Source organism: Chlamydotis macqueenii, chromosome W (genome assembly GCF_036417535.1).
Source record: "Chlamydotis macqueenii isolate bChlMac1 chromosome W, bChlMac1.mat, whole genome shotgun sequence".
NCBI lineage: Eukaryota > Metazoa > Chordata > Aves > Otidiformes > Otididae > Chlamydotis > Chlamydotis macqueenii.
In genome coordinates, this window is record NC_141592.1 from 2,857,938 (window position 1) to 2,873,636 (window position 15,699).

At 46.3% G+C, this 15,699-nt stretch overlaps 1 protein-coding gene across 1 annotated transcript in view; it reads right to left on the reverse strand.

The window, feature by feature from the left end:
• LOC147596529 (polycomb group RING finger protein 3-like) overlaps positions 1 to 13,910 on the reverse strand; it is a 69,981-nt gene extending 56,071 nt beyond the window's left edge. The window contains exon 1 of the mRNA XM_086769451.1: positions 13,867 to 13,910. The gene's annotated coding sequence lies outside the window, so the exon portion shown is untranslated. The remainder of the gene's footprint in view (positions 1 to 13,866) is intronic.
• Positions 13,911 to 15,699: the final 1,789 nt, after the last annotated feature.

Below are 15,699 nucleotides of genomic sequence, written 5' to 3' on the forward strand. Positions count from 1 at the left end.
TATAAGAACTAGCAGAAGCTAAACTTTCAAACTAATGTGAAATATATCAGCACTTAAAAAGGTAATTACATTCCATTATAAACTACTGAAGTGTGTTTTCTCTCAAGCACTATAAAATCTACACTACATAATATATAAGAGTAATTGAAGACTTCTAGGTCTAAGGGCTAAGTAGTGAAAGATAGAGAACTCAAATTTATTTTACAATATTTGAGATTCCATTAACCTAGTAACTAGCTGTCAAAAAAGAATGAAAACATGATTTGTTTACACAGTATATTGGATAGATCAGAATCTATACCAGATAATTAAATTACTTATTGTCTAAACCTTATTTTATAGCTAGGTATCACAGTTTAGCCCTGCTCAGGACTAAGCTACACAGTCTCTCACTCACTACCCCCACTCTCCAGTGGGACAGGGAGGAAAATCAGTAAAGAAAAGATGGCAAAACTCCTAGGTCGAGATGAAACAACAAATAAATTCAAGAGAAATAACAGAAGAAAACAAAACAGATGGAAAACAAATACAGTACAATAGCTCACAGCAAATCCTGATGCCCAGTTTATTCCCAAGTAACAGGAGACTTCCCACTCCCCTCACTGATACACTGAGCAGGGTGTCCCATGGGATGGAACAGCCCTTGGGCCAGTTTGGGGAAACTTACCCCAGCTGTTGGCTAATCAGTAACCTAGCCCAGCTGGGTGCCCCAGCCACAGGGGCCACCAGCTCCTGTTCTCCTCCCAGCTCACGTGAATGTTAACTCTGTCCTAGCCACAACCAGGACACTAGGTTTCTGTGAAATTGAAGAGTAGCCACATATTTAGCAGTTTCAATATAGCAAATGAGATCTCCAATTTAAAAACTGTATGAACTACACACATTTCTATAGCACAAGAGAACAGCTATTTATGGCCATTCTTAAAATATTTAGGAGATGACTTAAACTGTTGTTTGAATCACTAGCCAAACAGGAAGTGAACTCTTCTGAAGGCAGTAGAAAATATAATTTTTAACAGGTAAAAACTGTTAGGAAGGCTAAAAGTATATCTAAAATGTCAAACACTCAGGAACAAAAATTAAATATAACTCTAGTTATTTGACTAGGTGGGAATTCAGCCAAAACTATGGGTGTGCATTGATTACCAAGGAGTGAATCCAAGCATTAACCAGGATGAGAAGCTAAAGGTATTATGGTAAAAACTGAAGAATGCATTGAGCACCTTGGCCTTTTCCATGTCCCTTGTCACTAGTTCCCATGCTCCATTCAGCAGCTGGGCCACATTTCCCTAGTCTTCCTTTTGCTGTTTATGTACTTGTAAAATCCTTCACACCCCTTGCCAGATTCAGCTCCAAATTGACCTTGGCTTTTCTAACCCTATCCCTGCAAGATCAGACAGCATCTCTGTTACTATCAAAAAAGCAGATGTGGATCTCTCAGGGATGAGGCACAACACAAAGCAAGTGAAAGCTTTGGCTTTAATGAGTGTGTAACATTACCACGGTGGAATTCCAGGACATCAGCGCTAATCAAATAGGGACCCAATGCAGTAGAACCCTGCTCGGGAGTGAAACTCAAGGGAAAGCACTGCAGGGGTGGATAATAAAACTTGCACTGATTAACATATCATACATCCTGTTTTGCTCATGTGGTGGTTTAGCCCTCGTCACCACACAGTTTCTCGCTCAACCTCCCACTCCCCACTGATGTAATGCAGGTGCTGTTGTCCGAATTCCAAGATCCACAGCTGGCCTTCACATTGCCCCCCTCGCAAAGGTATGTGAAGATGAGGGGGAAGCAAACTATCCCAGGTTACCGTGACAACGAGGTAAGATGTGCTTGGGACTCTACATACTTGGTTGGGGGAGGCGAACTATCCTGGGTTACCATAACAAAGTGTTCTTGTGCCCTACAATCTCTATGCTCATCCTGAGTACCTTATCCTTGCTTCTACCTCTTGTACACTTCCTTTTTTCATCTGAGTTCAGTCAGGAGCTCCTTGCTCATCCATGCAGGCCTCCTGCCACCTTTCCTTGCTTTCCTACTTGTTGGAATGGTCCTTTCCTGGGTTTGGAGAATGTGATCCTTAAATATAAACCAGCCCTCCTGGACCTCTCTTCTCTCCAGGGCCATATCCCATGGGATTCTTCCAAGCAGATCTCTGAAGTACTTGAAGTCTGCTTTTATTCCACTCTTTGTGATAGATGTGAGCGCTGGGTTAATTTAGACCTTTGAGATTGTTAGCTAGGCACTGAAGACAGATGCTGAAACTTTTTAAAGACTATTGAAACTGTCTGAACATAAATTTGTCTTGATGCTTTTATAGTAACCCATCAGTAGAAGGATTATTTATTTTGTTTAGTTGATTGATAATCACAAAAAATATTTCACATGGAATTTGTAAACTATTTAGACAAATGTAAAATCTTAGACTTCAATAAATGTTGAATTCACTATTGGTAACATAGAAATAACTTTCAGCAAGCATCAACACAAGTCTGGGATTGTATTCATAACTGTGTAAGTGGAAATTAAGATTGCTTAACACGAGTTTTGGGGATTATTTTTGGTATGCCCTTATGATGATGTGTCAAAATAGTTCCAACATTAATAGCTGTGTAATTCTTGTATTTACTCTGTTTGCTTCTAATCTTTTAATTAGACACAATTCAAAAGCTTTTCCCCTATAACAGTCTACTTCTGAGTGTGTGTATGGTTACAGAAAAAATACATTTGTGGTGATTTTATGAAATCTGATTTATTTTATATGATCCAAATAGCTTGAACATTTGTTGGATGGTAGATCATAGAGTGCTGGTACTTTCTCACCAGAACAGATCTGCGGTTCAACTAACCCAGTACCCCATCTAAGGTGACAGATGTTGACAGATGCCAGACAGGAACGTGCAAGAAAATCTGTGCTAAACATCTATTCACACGGGGAGTTTCTTCCTAAGTATTGTAGCTTTGTAACTTGAATCATCAGTGTTTAAATTTCATAAATACATTAGTGTGGTGGGTTGACCCTGGTCAACACCCACCCAGCCTCTTGCTCACTCCCCTCTCTTACAGGATGGGGAGAAAACAGAGGGATCAAGATAATTACAGTTTAATAAGGAAAGCCAAAGCTGTGTGCGCAAGCAAAGCAAAAAGAGGAATTCATTCACTACTTCCCATTGGCAGGCAGATGTTTAGCCACTTCCTGGCAAGCGGGGCCTCAGCATACATAATGGTTGCTTGGGAAGACAAATGCCGTTACCACAAATGTCCCCAATTCCTCCTCCTTTCCCTGAGTATTTATTGCTGAAATATCCAGAAATAATTTCTCCTCTGGAGAACACTGGATATTTTTCCCCCATTATAGTATAGTCAAGCAACACCAAGCGAGGCATCAGCCAGAAAGAGCTCAGGTAGGACAAAATATAATAAGATGTGAAATAACTATAGAATAAAGAAAAAAAATATGCTACAAAATAGATAGCCTAATTAAAGCCATTTTTGTCAGTGAAACAGGATAGCAAAGATAATACACACATCCATTTAATGAATGGGAAATAAAACTCAGATATTTTTTGGTAAAGGAAAAATATACATCTAGTAGAATTCCCTGATTACAATAACTAAGCAGCAAATAAACCTGGTGACAGTTTTATAGAACCTGCAAGAAGCACAACAGAAAACTCAGTAGTTGTTTAAAAAACAGACACTGGAATCTATTAGCAGGAAGTAGAGGTACAGAGGCAACTTTTTCCATAGCATTAGTCACTTCAACTTCAAAATAAGATGCAAGCCACAATAAGAGGTTTCTCCAGAAAGCCTGACCCATACTGTTAACATGCAGCTGTTAAAACAAGAAAACAGATTAACTACACATGCAGAGGTCCTGACATACATGTTCCAGCACAAGATGAATCTTTGACAGGCAACAAAATTTTGAAGGTTCATAAGTTCTCAGCATCAGCTTTCAGTTTAGCCATACACAACTCAAGCTACACATTGTCCTCTGCTCACAGAAGGGTCAAAGAATTGGAATAAATCAACATTTTTAAAAACAGCTAAACCATAACAGTGAAACGTCTCAAAATGCTATATTAGAAGCAGCAATGCCAGATATACTTGTAACTATTTAGAAAGACAAGAAGAAGCCAGCAGCAAAACGCTACATTATGAAGATGTCAGTTTGATTAGACTAGTGATACTGACTGACCTAGACCTTGGAGACAACCTGATGTGCTTCCCAATATGCTTTTCTTAATCTGCAAAGTGAACATTGATTTATCATTGTCCTGGTTTTGGCAGGGATGGAGTTAATTTTCCTCTCAGTAGCTGGTGTGTTTTGGATTTCAGATGTGAAGAATGTTGATAAACAAACTGATGAGGTGTTGTTAATGAGACCAAGGACACTTTCCTCCTTTCCAAGTCTCGATAACATGTAGATGGAGGAAGCTGGGAGAAAGACAGACAGAATAATTGACCCAAACTGGCCAAAGAGAGTATTCCATGCCATAAACGTCATGCTCAGTATATAAGTGGGGGCAGGCCAGGGTGAGTATCTGCCTTCCTGGCATCCATCTCTCTCATTTGCTGGCATCGTTCCCCCTACCTTGCTGGCTCGCTTTCACTCCTTTGCTTGCTGCTCGGTTTTGTTTCCCTGATCACATCTCGGGACAGGCTGTATCGGTCACTGGGACATCGGGTGGTGAGAAATCGTGCATTGTTCATTTTGTATATTTTAGTATCCTTATATTCTGTTATTATTGTAGTTTTCCTTTGCTATTCTAGTAAACCGTCTTCATCTCAACCCACGAGTTTTCCTTTCTTTCCCAATTCTCTCCCCCATCCCACTGGGTAGGGGGAGGGTGAGTGAGAAACTGTGTGGTGACTTGGGCTAAACCACAACAATCATTCAAAATACTCTGAAGTTATCACTATCCTTTCTCTTTAAAGTAACACCTTAAATAGGAAGTTCTGAGCCAACCATGAGGTGATTCCCATTTGATTTTATTTAGAGAGGAAAAGATAAAATAATTATTAAAAAACCACAGAAACTACTGTGGTGGGTTAACCTTGGCTGGCTGCCAGGTGTCCAGAAAGCCACTCTCTCACTCCCCCTCCTCAACTGGATAGGGGGAGAAAATAGATGAAAAAGCTCATGGGTTGAGATAAGGACAGGGAGATCACTCAGCAATTACAATCACGGGCAAAACAAATGTGACTTGGGGAAATTAATTTATTGCCAATTAATAACAGAGTAGGATAGTGAGAAATAACAACAAAACTAATCTTTCTCCCATCCCCTCTTTTTCCCAGTTTTTCCTCCTCCCTGCTGTCCTAAGCAGCGCAGGGGGATGGAGAATGAAGGTTGCAGTCAGTTCATAACGCTTCATCTCTGCTGCTCCTTCCTACTCATGCTCTTCCTCTGCTCCAGTGTGGGTCCCCTACGGGCCAAACTTCCTGCCTGTTGTGAGGAACGGCTGCAGACGCCAAGGTCAGTGAAGAAGGAGGGGGAGCAGTAATGCGGCTCCTGGCCAAGATTCCCCTGCAGCCTGTGGTGACGACCATGGTGGAGCAGGTTGTCCCCCTGCAGCCCATGGAGGTCCACAGAGGAGCAGAGATCCACCTGCAGCCCGTGGAGGACCCCACGCTGGGGCAGGTGGAGGCCTGAAGGAAGCTCTGGCCTGTGGAGGGCCCGCTGGGACAGCTGTTCTGGAGGGACTGCACCCCGTGGAAGAGATGACCCACGCCAGAGCAGTTTCACAAAGGACTGTGGCCCGTGGGAGGGACCCCAAGCTGGAGCAGGGGAGGAATGTGAGGAGTTCTTCCCCTGAGGAGGAAGCAGCAGCGTGAAACAACATGTGATGAACTGACCACGACCCCCATTCCCTCTTCCCCCCTGTGCTGCTCGGGGGGGGGGGAAGGAGGTAGAGATAATGTTAAGCCCGGGAAGAGGGAGGGGTGGGGGGAGGTTATCTTGTTCACTATCTCATTATCCTGCTTTGTTTTTAGCAATAAATGAATAGTTTTCCCCAAGTCGAGTCTGTTTTGCCCGTAACGGTAACTTTAAGGATTTCTCCCTGTCCTTATCTCAAACCTCGAGCCTTTTTTCCTATATCATCTCCCCCTGTTCTCTCGGAGGGTGGGGGGAGTGAGAGAGAGACTGCGTAGTCTGGTCCCGAGCGGGGCTGAACTATGACAACAAGCTGACAAAGTACAGATTAGATAAGTAGACAGAGAGGTGGACTGAAAACTGGCTGAATGGCCAGGGTTGTGAGCAGTGGCACAAAGTTCAGTTGGAGGCAAGTCAGAAGTGGTGTATGTCAGGGATCAATACAGGAGTAAATACTATTTAACATCTTCATTAATGACCTACTGTCGTAGTTTAGCCCTGCTCAGGGCCACCTGATGGGAAGCCAGAGGGCGAGGGCTGCAAGGCCCACAAGGCTCGTGTCTCCCTCTCTGCCTCCCGCTCAGCTTCTTCACATCATCTCTTTTTTTTTTTTTTTTTTTTTCTGTTTTCCCCTTCTTAAGTATGTTATAGCAGAGGCGTTATCAGGGAACATTCTGCTACCAATTGGCTCGGCCTTGGCCAGCAGCAGGTCCGCCCTAGGCCCGGCCGAGTCCACTGGACAAAGAGGAAACAACTTCTAGCAGCTTCTTTCAGAAGCTGCCACCATAGCCCCCCCTCACTAAATAAAACCAGAACAGCTCGTGACCGTGAGGCTGCTCCTATCTGTCTATAGAGGGCCTCATCTGCTCAGTCCTCCTAGTCACGTGACCTGTAGCAGACCCCCACTGTAATGTCGCCTGTCCCTGCCCTCCCTTTAATCCTGACCCATAAGCTCTCGGTCGGCTCCTCATCCATTCCCAGGCAGAGCTCCACGCACTCCAGCTGGTCACTGACACAAAGCATGACACCCCCTCCTCCTCTCCCCTGCCTGTCCTTCCTAGAGAGTCTATATCACTCCATTCCAACACTCCAGTCATAGGAGCCATCCCACCACGTCTCCGTGATGCCAACAACGGTTGTAGCCCATGCTATGTGTGTTAGCACAGAGGCACTTAAGCTGGGCCTCTAAGTGATTAGATCATAGCTTTCTAGCTGCACAGTGGCTTTCAGCTCCTCCTCTTTGTTACCCATGCTGCGTGCATTGGTATAGAGGCGCTTCAATTGGGCTATCGACCCTGTCACCTTTTAGAGGAACGTGCCCTAATTCCTTTGAGGCATTTCACAGGTGTTTCCCTGTTGATTCCTAATACCTCAGCAGCCCCTGGCTCTTGTCTGGTGCTCAGAACTCCATCCCCTTCCCCTGCTAAGTCTAGTTTAAAGCCCTGGCCAGCTTGTTGGTGAAGACCCTCTTGCCCCGCTTGGTCAGGTGAATCCCTGGTGAATCGCTCAACTCTCTTTCCCACCCCCAGCCTACTGGCCTTTGGGGTCAGGAGGTTGGAGAGACAGCCTTTATGCTGTGCCGGCACTGCTCAGCAGTAGCCAAAACATTGGTGTGTGTTCAACACTGTTCTAGCCACAAATACAAAGCACAGCACTATGAGGGCTGCTATGGGGAAAGTTACCTCCATCTCAGACAGACCCAATTCTTTTTGCAAGTCAAAAATCCTCTCCTGGTTATCTGTGTGCCCTGCCAAGAATGGCTTTTTCTCTTCAAGCATCATGCTGTCCATCCCATAATATTCTGGCTGCGGAAGAGGGTCAACATAACTTTGATTTTCAGCAATGTCAAAAAAATGGAAGGAATAACCTTTGCAGCCTGCAATTCCCAATGCTTGGGGAAGACTGCTTAGTTTCATGGGTAAAAACTGTAAAGAGTCTATTAAATGTATACTCAGGCTGGGTACTTCTATGTACATGACTTTACCACCTTGGATGATTAATTGCACATCCATTTTTCCTTTCAAAACCTGGCTAATAACAAAGTAGCCATCATAGCCTTTGGCATCACGCGCTAGGAAAGCATAGCCCCAGAACTCTGTCCATAAACAACTGAATAAAGTCTGAAACACTCCCATTTTCCTTCAGTTTTCCTTTCCACTCCTCCTTCTTCTTCATCATCCCAAAAGGCATCTGGAGCTGACTCCATGGCAAAAACGTAGTTTGGGATATGTGTCCCGGTTTCCTGCGTACATTCCATGCCATAGATAATATAGTCCTGCCCTGCTTCTGGAGTTTTGGTCACGGGCATAATACACTGGTGCGTTATAGATCTGTTCATGGAATATTCTACACTCCCAGCCTTTACATTCGTGATGCTTTTCTACATAGGCCTTGCACTTCTCACAGAAAACCACAGCCAAACAATCGGTTTGTTCTTTAATAGCCAGGGTTATGAATGGATAGTGCTCCATGAAAGGATAGCTGTGTTGTATCCTGTTCTGGTTTCGACTGGGATAGAGTTAATTTTTTTCCTAGTAGCTGGTATAGTGCTGTGTTTTGGATTTAGTATGAGAATAACGTTGATGACACACTGATGTTTTATTTGTTGCTGAGCAGTGCTTACGCTAAGTCAAGATGATAGGGCCACAAAGATGACCAGAGGGCTGGAGCACCTCTCCTATGAGGCCAGGCTGAGAGAGTTGGGGCTGTTCAGCCTGGAGAAGAGGAGGCTCTGGGGAGACCTTAGAGTGGTCTCCCAATACTCAAAGGGGGCCTACAAGAAAGACGGGGAAAAAATCTTCAGCAGGGCCTGTTGTGACAGGACGAGGGGTAATGGTTTTAAAATAGAAGGAGGTAGATTTAGATTAGATATTAGGAAAAAAATTTTTACAGTGAGGGTGGTGGAACACTGGAACGGGTTGCCCAGAGAGGTGGTGGATGCCCCATCCCTGGAAACATCCAAGGCCAGGTTGGCCGGGGCTCTGAGCAACCTGATCTGGTTGGAAATGTCCCTGCTCCTTGCAGGGGAGTTGGGCTGGATGGGCTTTAATGGTCCCTTCCAACCCAAACCATTCTATGATTCTAAGTCAAAGACTTTTCAGCTTCTCATACCCTGCCAGTGAGAAGGCTGGAGGTGCACAAGAAGCTGGGAGGGGGCACAGTCAGGACAGCTTACCCAAACTGGCCAAAGGGATATTCCATACCATATGACATCATGCTCAGCAATAAACTGGGGGAAGTTGACCAAGGGGGCAGCAATTGCTGGCCATCAGTCAGCAGGTGGTGAGCGGTTGCATCACTTGTTTTTCTTGGGTTTTGTTTCTCTCTCTTTTAATTGTTTTCCTTTTCATTACTATTATGACTACTACTATTACTATTATCATTATATTTTATTTCAATCATTAAGCTGTTCTTATCTCAACCCACGAGTTTTCTTACTTTTACCCTTCCGATTCCCTCCCCTATCCCACCAGGGAGGGGGAGGGTGAGCGAGCGGCGGTGTGGTACTTTGTTGCTGACTGGGGTTAAACCACAACATATCCTGTGAGACAACGACTAGAAGGGGAAATTAATTTCTCTAAGGTTCATCCTAATAGAACTTCTAGGGTAAAATGCAGTTGCTACTTCCAGGATAAAATGTGGTTGGCATGCTCGCTACAGCAGTTCCCTAGGCAACACACCCTGCCTCCCCTAGCGTATGCTAAGATGAACTGAATGAACAGAAGAGAGGGTGGAGCAGAGTGGAGGCACTATGGCCAAACTCTGTTACACTCCCTGCAGGGACGGGAACTTCATGGTATCTGGTGGCTGATAGGCCGTATACCAGCTGATGCACTGCATTGCACTTGTCAAACAAGAACAGCAGTTGCTGAGCCAATAATTGTGGCGAAATTGTGTCCTTTAGATGAACTTTGCTCATTATAATGTCATTATAATACCTAAACACACCTCCATCTCAAAAGCTACCCGCCTCTGCGGTGCGACCACCCCTCACTGAGCATGAGTTCTGAATTTCTTTTAGTCTATACCTTTAAAAGCAAAGCGAGAAAATTTACTCCAATCCTACCACTGTTAAACTGGAGACTGCTGCCCTCTTGCTTTCTGATTGGTGATAGCTACACTTTGACTTAATTAATAAACCTTGTGTATGTTCAGTTAAGTACTCTCTAACTCGATCTTACTCTACTGTGGGTAATGCTTTAATCCCCCTGCCAGCAGACTCAGAGATCTGAGAGAAAACTTTAACAATGAAAACCGAGGCAAGGAAATTATTGAAATTACTGAAATTACCTCAGCCTTTTCCACGTCCTCATTCACTAGGTCCCCTGCCCCATTGAACTGAAGCCCACATTTTTTCTTAGCCTTTCTTTTACCGACAATATACGTAGAGAAGCCCTTCTTGTTGCACTTCACACCCCTTGCTAGTTCCAACTCCAGCTAAGCTTTGGCTATCCTAACTCCATCCCTGCGTACTTGGGTAGCGTCTCTATATTCCTCTTGGGTAGCTCATTCTCCATGTCCAACTTCTGTGTACCTCCTTTTTGCATTTGAGTTCAGTCAGGAGTTCCCTGTTCATCCATGCTGGCCCACTGCCACACCTGCTAGACTTCCTGCATGTCAGAATAGACTGTTCTTGTGCTTTGAGGAAGTTCTCCTCTGAGATCAACCAGCCCTTTTGCTCTCCAGAGCAGTCTCCCATGGGAGCCTGTCAAGCAGATCCCTAAATAAGCTGAAATTTGCTCTCCTGAAGTCCAAGAATGTGATTCTGCTGTTTGCCTTGTTTCCTGGTCTCAAGATCTTAAACTCCATCATATCATGGTTGCTGCAGCCAAAGCTGCCCTCAATCTTCACATCCCCAGCCAGCTCTTCCTTCTTTGTGAGTAACAGATCAATATCCTCGGGTGGATCCCATTCGGCCCCATAGACTTGTGCGTGTCCAGGTGGCGTAGCGGGTCAATAACTGCTTCCTCCTGGATTGTGGGGGCTTCGTTCCACTCTCCGTCCCCGTCTTCCAGCTCAGGGGGCTGAACACCCTGGGGATAACTGGTCTGGCTATTAAAGACTGAGGCAAAGAAGGCATTAAGTACCTCAGCCTTCTCTTCATCCTTGGCAATAATGTTCCCCTCCCCCCCCGCATCCAATAAAGGATGGAGATTGTCTTTGGCTCTCTTCTTGTTGTTGATGTATTTGTAGAAACATTTCTTGTTATCCTTAACAGTGGCCAGATTGAGTTCTAGCAGGGCTTTTGCCTTTCTAATTTCCTCTCTACACGACCTTACGAGCTCCCTGTACCCTTCTTGAGTTGCATTTTAGTTGTTCTCGTACTTACCTGTAATCCTTCCCCAGGTTCTGGGTACCTGTTGCTAGCACTGGTGCCATATTGACAGTGGTGGGTTGGATTGTGCTTCCCCTCTGTGTTGGTTTTGTTTAGTGGGAGTGCTACCGTGGCAGCTTCTGCAAGAAGCTGCTTCCCCTTTGTCCGGTGAACTTGGCTGGGTCTAGGGCGGACCCACTGCTGGCCAGGGGAGGGGGGGGAAAAGTGCTCCAGGTACTGGAGCAGAGATTCCCCTGCAGCCTGTGGTGATGACCATGGTGGAGCAGGTTGTCCCCCTGCAGCCCATGGAGGTCCACGGAGGAGCAGAGATCCACCTGCAGCGCGTGGAGGACCCCACGCCGGAGCTGGTGGAGGCCTGAAGGAGGCTGTGGCCCATGGAGGGCCCACTGGGGCAACTGTTCCTGAGGGACCGCACTCCGTGGAAGAGATGACCCACGCCGGAGCAGTTAATGAAGGACTGTAGCCTGTGGGAGGGACCCCACGATGGAGCAGGGGAGGAATGCGAGGAGTTCTTCCCCCAAGGAGGAAGTAGTGGTGAAAAGCAACATGTGATGGACTGACCGTAACCCCCATTCCCTATTTTCCCTCCTGTGCCGCTCGGGATGGGGAAGGATGTAGAGATAATTGAAAATTCAGTTAAGTCTGGGAAAAGGGAGGGGTGGGGGGAAGTTATCTTGTTCTCTTTCTCATTATCCTGCTTTGGTTTTAATAATAAACAAATAGTTTTCTCCAAGTCGAGTCTGTTTTGCCTGTAATGGTAACTTTAAGGATTTCTCCCTGTCCTTATCTCAAACCTTGAGCCTTTTTTGTTTTATTATCTCTCCCTGTTCCCTTGGAGGGTGGGGGGAGTGAGTGAGAGACTGCATAGCTTGGTCCTGAGTGGGGCTAAACTACGACACCCTCCTCCAGTAACGTTAGTTTAAAGCCCTCTTAACCACCTTAGCAAGCCTTTGGCCGAAGACGCTCTTCCCCTTCTCAGTTAGGTGTACCCCCCATCTGCCCCTAGTAGACTAGGCTTCTCAAAGCAAGTCCCATGGACTAAGTAGCCAAACCCCTGGCTGTGGCACCATTCCTGTAGCCATTTGTTGACTTGCCAGATTCGACTGGCCCTGTCAGGTCCCTTCCCTTTGACCGGGAGGACAGATTAAAAGACTACCTGTGCCCCAGAGTCCTTAACCATTGCTCCCAGGGCTCTGTAATCCTTCTTGATCCTCCTCAGGCTGCTCCTGGCTGTGTCACTGGCACCCACGTGAAACAACAGCAGCGGACAATAGCCTGTGGGCTGTATGAGCTTTGGTAGTCTCTTAATAACATCCCTGATATGAGCCCCCAACAAGCAGCACACCTCTCTAGACAGTTCGTCGGGTTGGCAAATGGGTGCCTCCGTACCTCTCAGAAGAGAGTCACTCACTGCTATCACCCGTCACTTCTTCTTGGTTGCACTGGTCTTTATACGAGCAGGCTGGGCTGCCTTGCTCAGCTCCATTGTCTCTCCTGATGTGCTAGGTCTTACTTCTTCAGCCTGCAGAGCAGTGAAGCGGTTCTGCAAGGGCACCTCAGGTTTCAGGGGAAGTCTCTTCCTCCTGCTGCCCCTTGCCTTTGCAAGCTTCCATTCCTCAGCATCATTGGCCTGCTTACCTTCTGCGTGTGTCGGGGGGGGGGGGGGGGGTGGCTGTTTGACGGGGCGCTGTGGTTCTGGTGCAGACTGCACTTGGAACCAAGTATCCAACTCCTTCTCAGGCTCCCTAATGCTACACAGCCTTCTCACCGCCTCTTGCGGCTCAGCCACCTGGCACAGAAGCTCCTCCACCTGGGCACACCTTCTGCAGGCAAGGCTGCCACCCATCCCTGCCCCAGGAGAAGGCACTTCCTGCAGTCCAGGGTCTGCACTGCTGCCTCCCCTTTGGCTGGAGGCATCGGCCACCGCTGGGGTAGCTGGTGCAGACCTCCCAGCTGGAGCTGCAGCCTTTGCCCTCAGGCGAGTGCCCACCATTCTGCCTTGAGGGTCGGGTAGGATGAGTGCTCTAGGCCGGTGCCCAGATGCTGGGTTGTGTGTGTCTCAGGTCACCCTCTCGCCTAGTGGAATGGCCCTCCTTCAAAGAGGAGGCGCCCTCCCTGTGCACCCTTCTGCATGACTGCCGCACCACATCCTTGCTGACGTGCCACACCCTCTTTGCCTGCCCTGTTCACAGTGCTCCTGGTCGCTGGTGTTATACCACACTGAGGCTAGGAACAATATTGGTGCCTGATAGCCCAAGTATTCAACCAAGGGATGGAGTAGAGGAAACTACAAAAGTATTCAGAGTACACTCTCAATTTAAATAAAATCCACAACAGGAGAGAGTGGAAGGGGGTAGACGTGTCAGTCAAATATCCTCATTCATGCTATACTTTCTCTATTAAGGTAATGTCTTGTTAAAATTATCAACCAGAAGGGTAAGCAGTATATTACAGACCTCTTCAGCAAAGTTATACCACTAACAAAACAGGTTTGAAGAAGCAGCTTTCAGAGATTCCAGCAAAGAAAACTTATTAGAGCAGACTCAGAAACAGAGGACAAGCAAAGAGATCCCTCCTCAAAGGAGTTGCTTTATCATTAGTATATATGCTAGTCAGGAATATTTTGGGCTACATGAGGCATACCTCTCAAAACTGCATTTCTTTTCAGTCTGCCATCCAGAGACCTGAAAATACAGAAAAATAATCTGAAAGTTAGCATCCAAAACTCCTTAAAATCCAGCTACCACATAGAAATCTTAACCTACTAAGCTCACCTAACACTACCTACATGTATTAATTCAAAACAACTCAAAGGAAAAAGAAACATTCATTTTTTATAAAGAAAGAAAGGGAAAGCCTGCCAGAATTAGTAGGAAAAGGAACTTCAGGAAACATCCTCAATGAAAGGACAAGTTTACTACAGAAAAGTAAAACCAGCCCAAAATTCAAGCAGTCCTGATATCATGTGGTGGCAAAAAGATCAAAAAAAATCAATTATCTCCTGTACTGGGTCTGGCTGGGATGGCGTTAATTTTCTTCATAGTAGTCTGTATGGTGCTAACCACCAGCACAAAAGGGATTGCCTAGGACTTCAGTTGGATGGCACCTGCAATCCCTCCAAAGTCACCTCTGACAATCACAACACACACAGTGTCATAGACAGCTTGAAGTCCATCATGGCTAGCAGAGCTTATTTAAGAGGAAGATAGTTGTGGCAGCACAGTGCTGTTTTGGATTTGTAACCAAAACAGTGTTGATAACACACCAATGCTTTAGCTATTGCTGAACAGTGCTTGCACAGCATCAAGGCCACCTCTGTTTCTCACTCTGCCCCACAGCGCATAGGTTGGGATGCGCAAGTTGGGAGGGAACACAATCAGAACAGTTGACCTGAACTGACCAAAAGGATATTCCATGCCATACAATGTAATGCAGCAGCAATAAAAACGAAGGGGAAGGAGGTTTTGGGCAAGTAGCCATTGCTCAGGGACTATCTAGGCATCGGTCTACTTGTAGGAGGTGTTGAGTGATTTGCCTTTGCATCATCTTTTTTTTGTTGTTGTTTTTTCTTTCTTCCTCCTCTTTCCTTAGCTTACTATATTATCTTTATCTCAACGCATGAGTTTTCTTGCTTTTGACCTTCTGTTCTCTCCCCTGTCCCGCTGGTGGGGGAAAGTGAGCAAGTGGCTGTGTGGTGCTTAGCTGCTAGCTTGGGTCAACTCACCACATCTGCACAAATGAGAATGACAGAAGAAAATTATTGGTCTGTGTGGTAGATCAGCCTCAGTCGGGACCAGACTACGCAGTCTCTCTCTCACTCCCCCCACCCTCCGAGAGAATAGGGGGAGATGATACAAGAAAAAGGCTCAAGGTTTGAGATAAGAACAGGGAGAAAATCCTTAAAGTGACCGTCACGGGCAAAACAGACTCAACTTGGGGAAAAACTATTCATTTATTATTAATAATAAAACCAAAGCAGGAAAATGAGCCAGAGAACAAGATAACCTCCTCCCACCCCTCCCTCTTCCCGGGCTTAACATTATCTCTACCTCCTTCCCCCCCCACCCCGAGCAGCACAGGGGGGAAGAGGGAATGGGGGTTATGGTCAGTTCATCATACGTTGTTTTACGCCACTGCTTCGCCGTTAGTGGAAGCACTCCTCACATTCCTCCCCTGCTCCAGCTTGGGGTCCCTCCCACGGGCCACAGTCCTTCATTAACTGCTCCAGCGTGGGTCATCTCTTCCACGGGGTGCAGTCCCTCCAGAACAGCTGCCCCAGTGCAGGCCCTCCACAGGCCACAGCCTCCTTCAGGCCTCCACCTGCCCCAGCGTGGGGTCTTCCACGGGCTGCAGGGGGATCTCTGCTCCTCTGTGGGCCTCCACGGGCTGCAGGGGCACAGCCAGCCTGACCATGGGCTGCACCACAGGCTGCAGGGGAATCTTGGCCAGGAGCCGCATTACTGCTCCCCCTCCTTC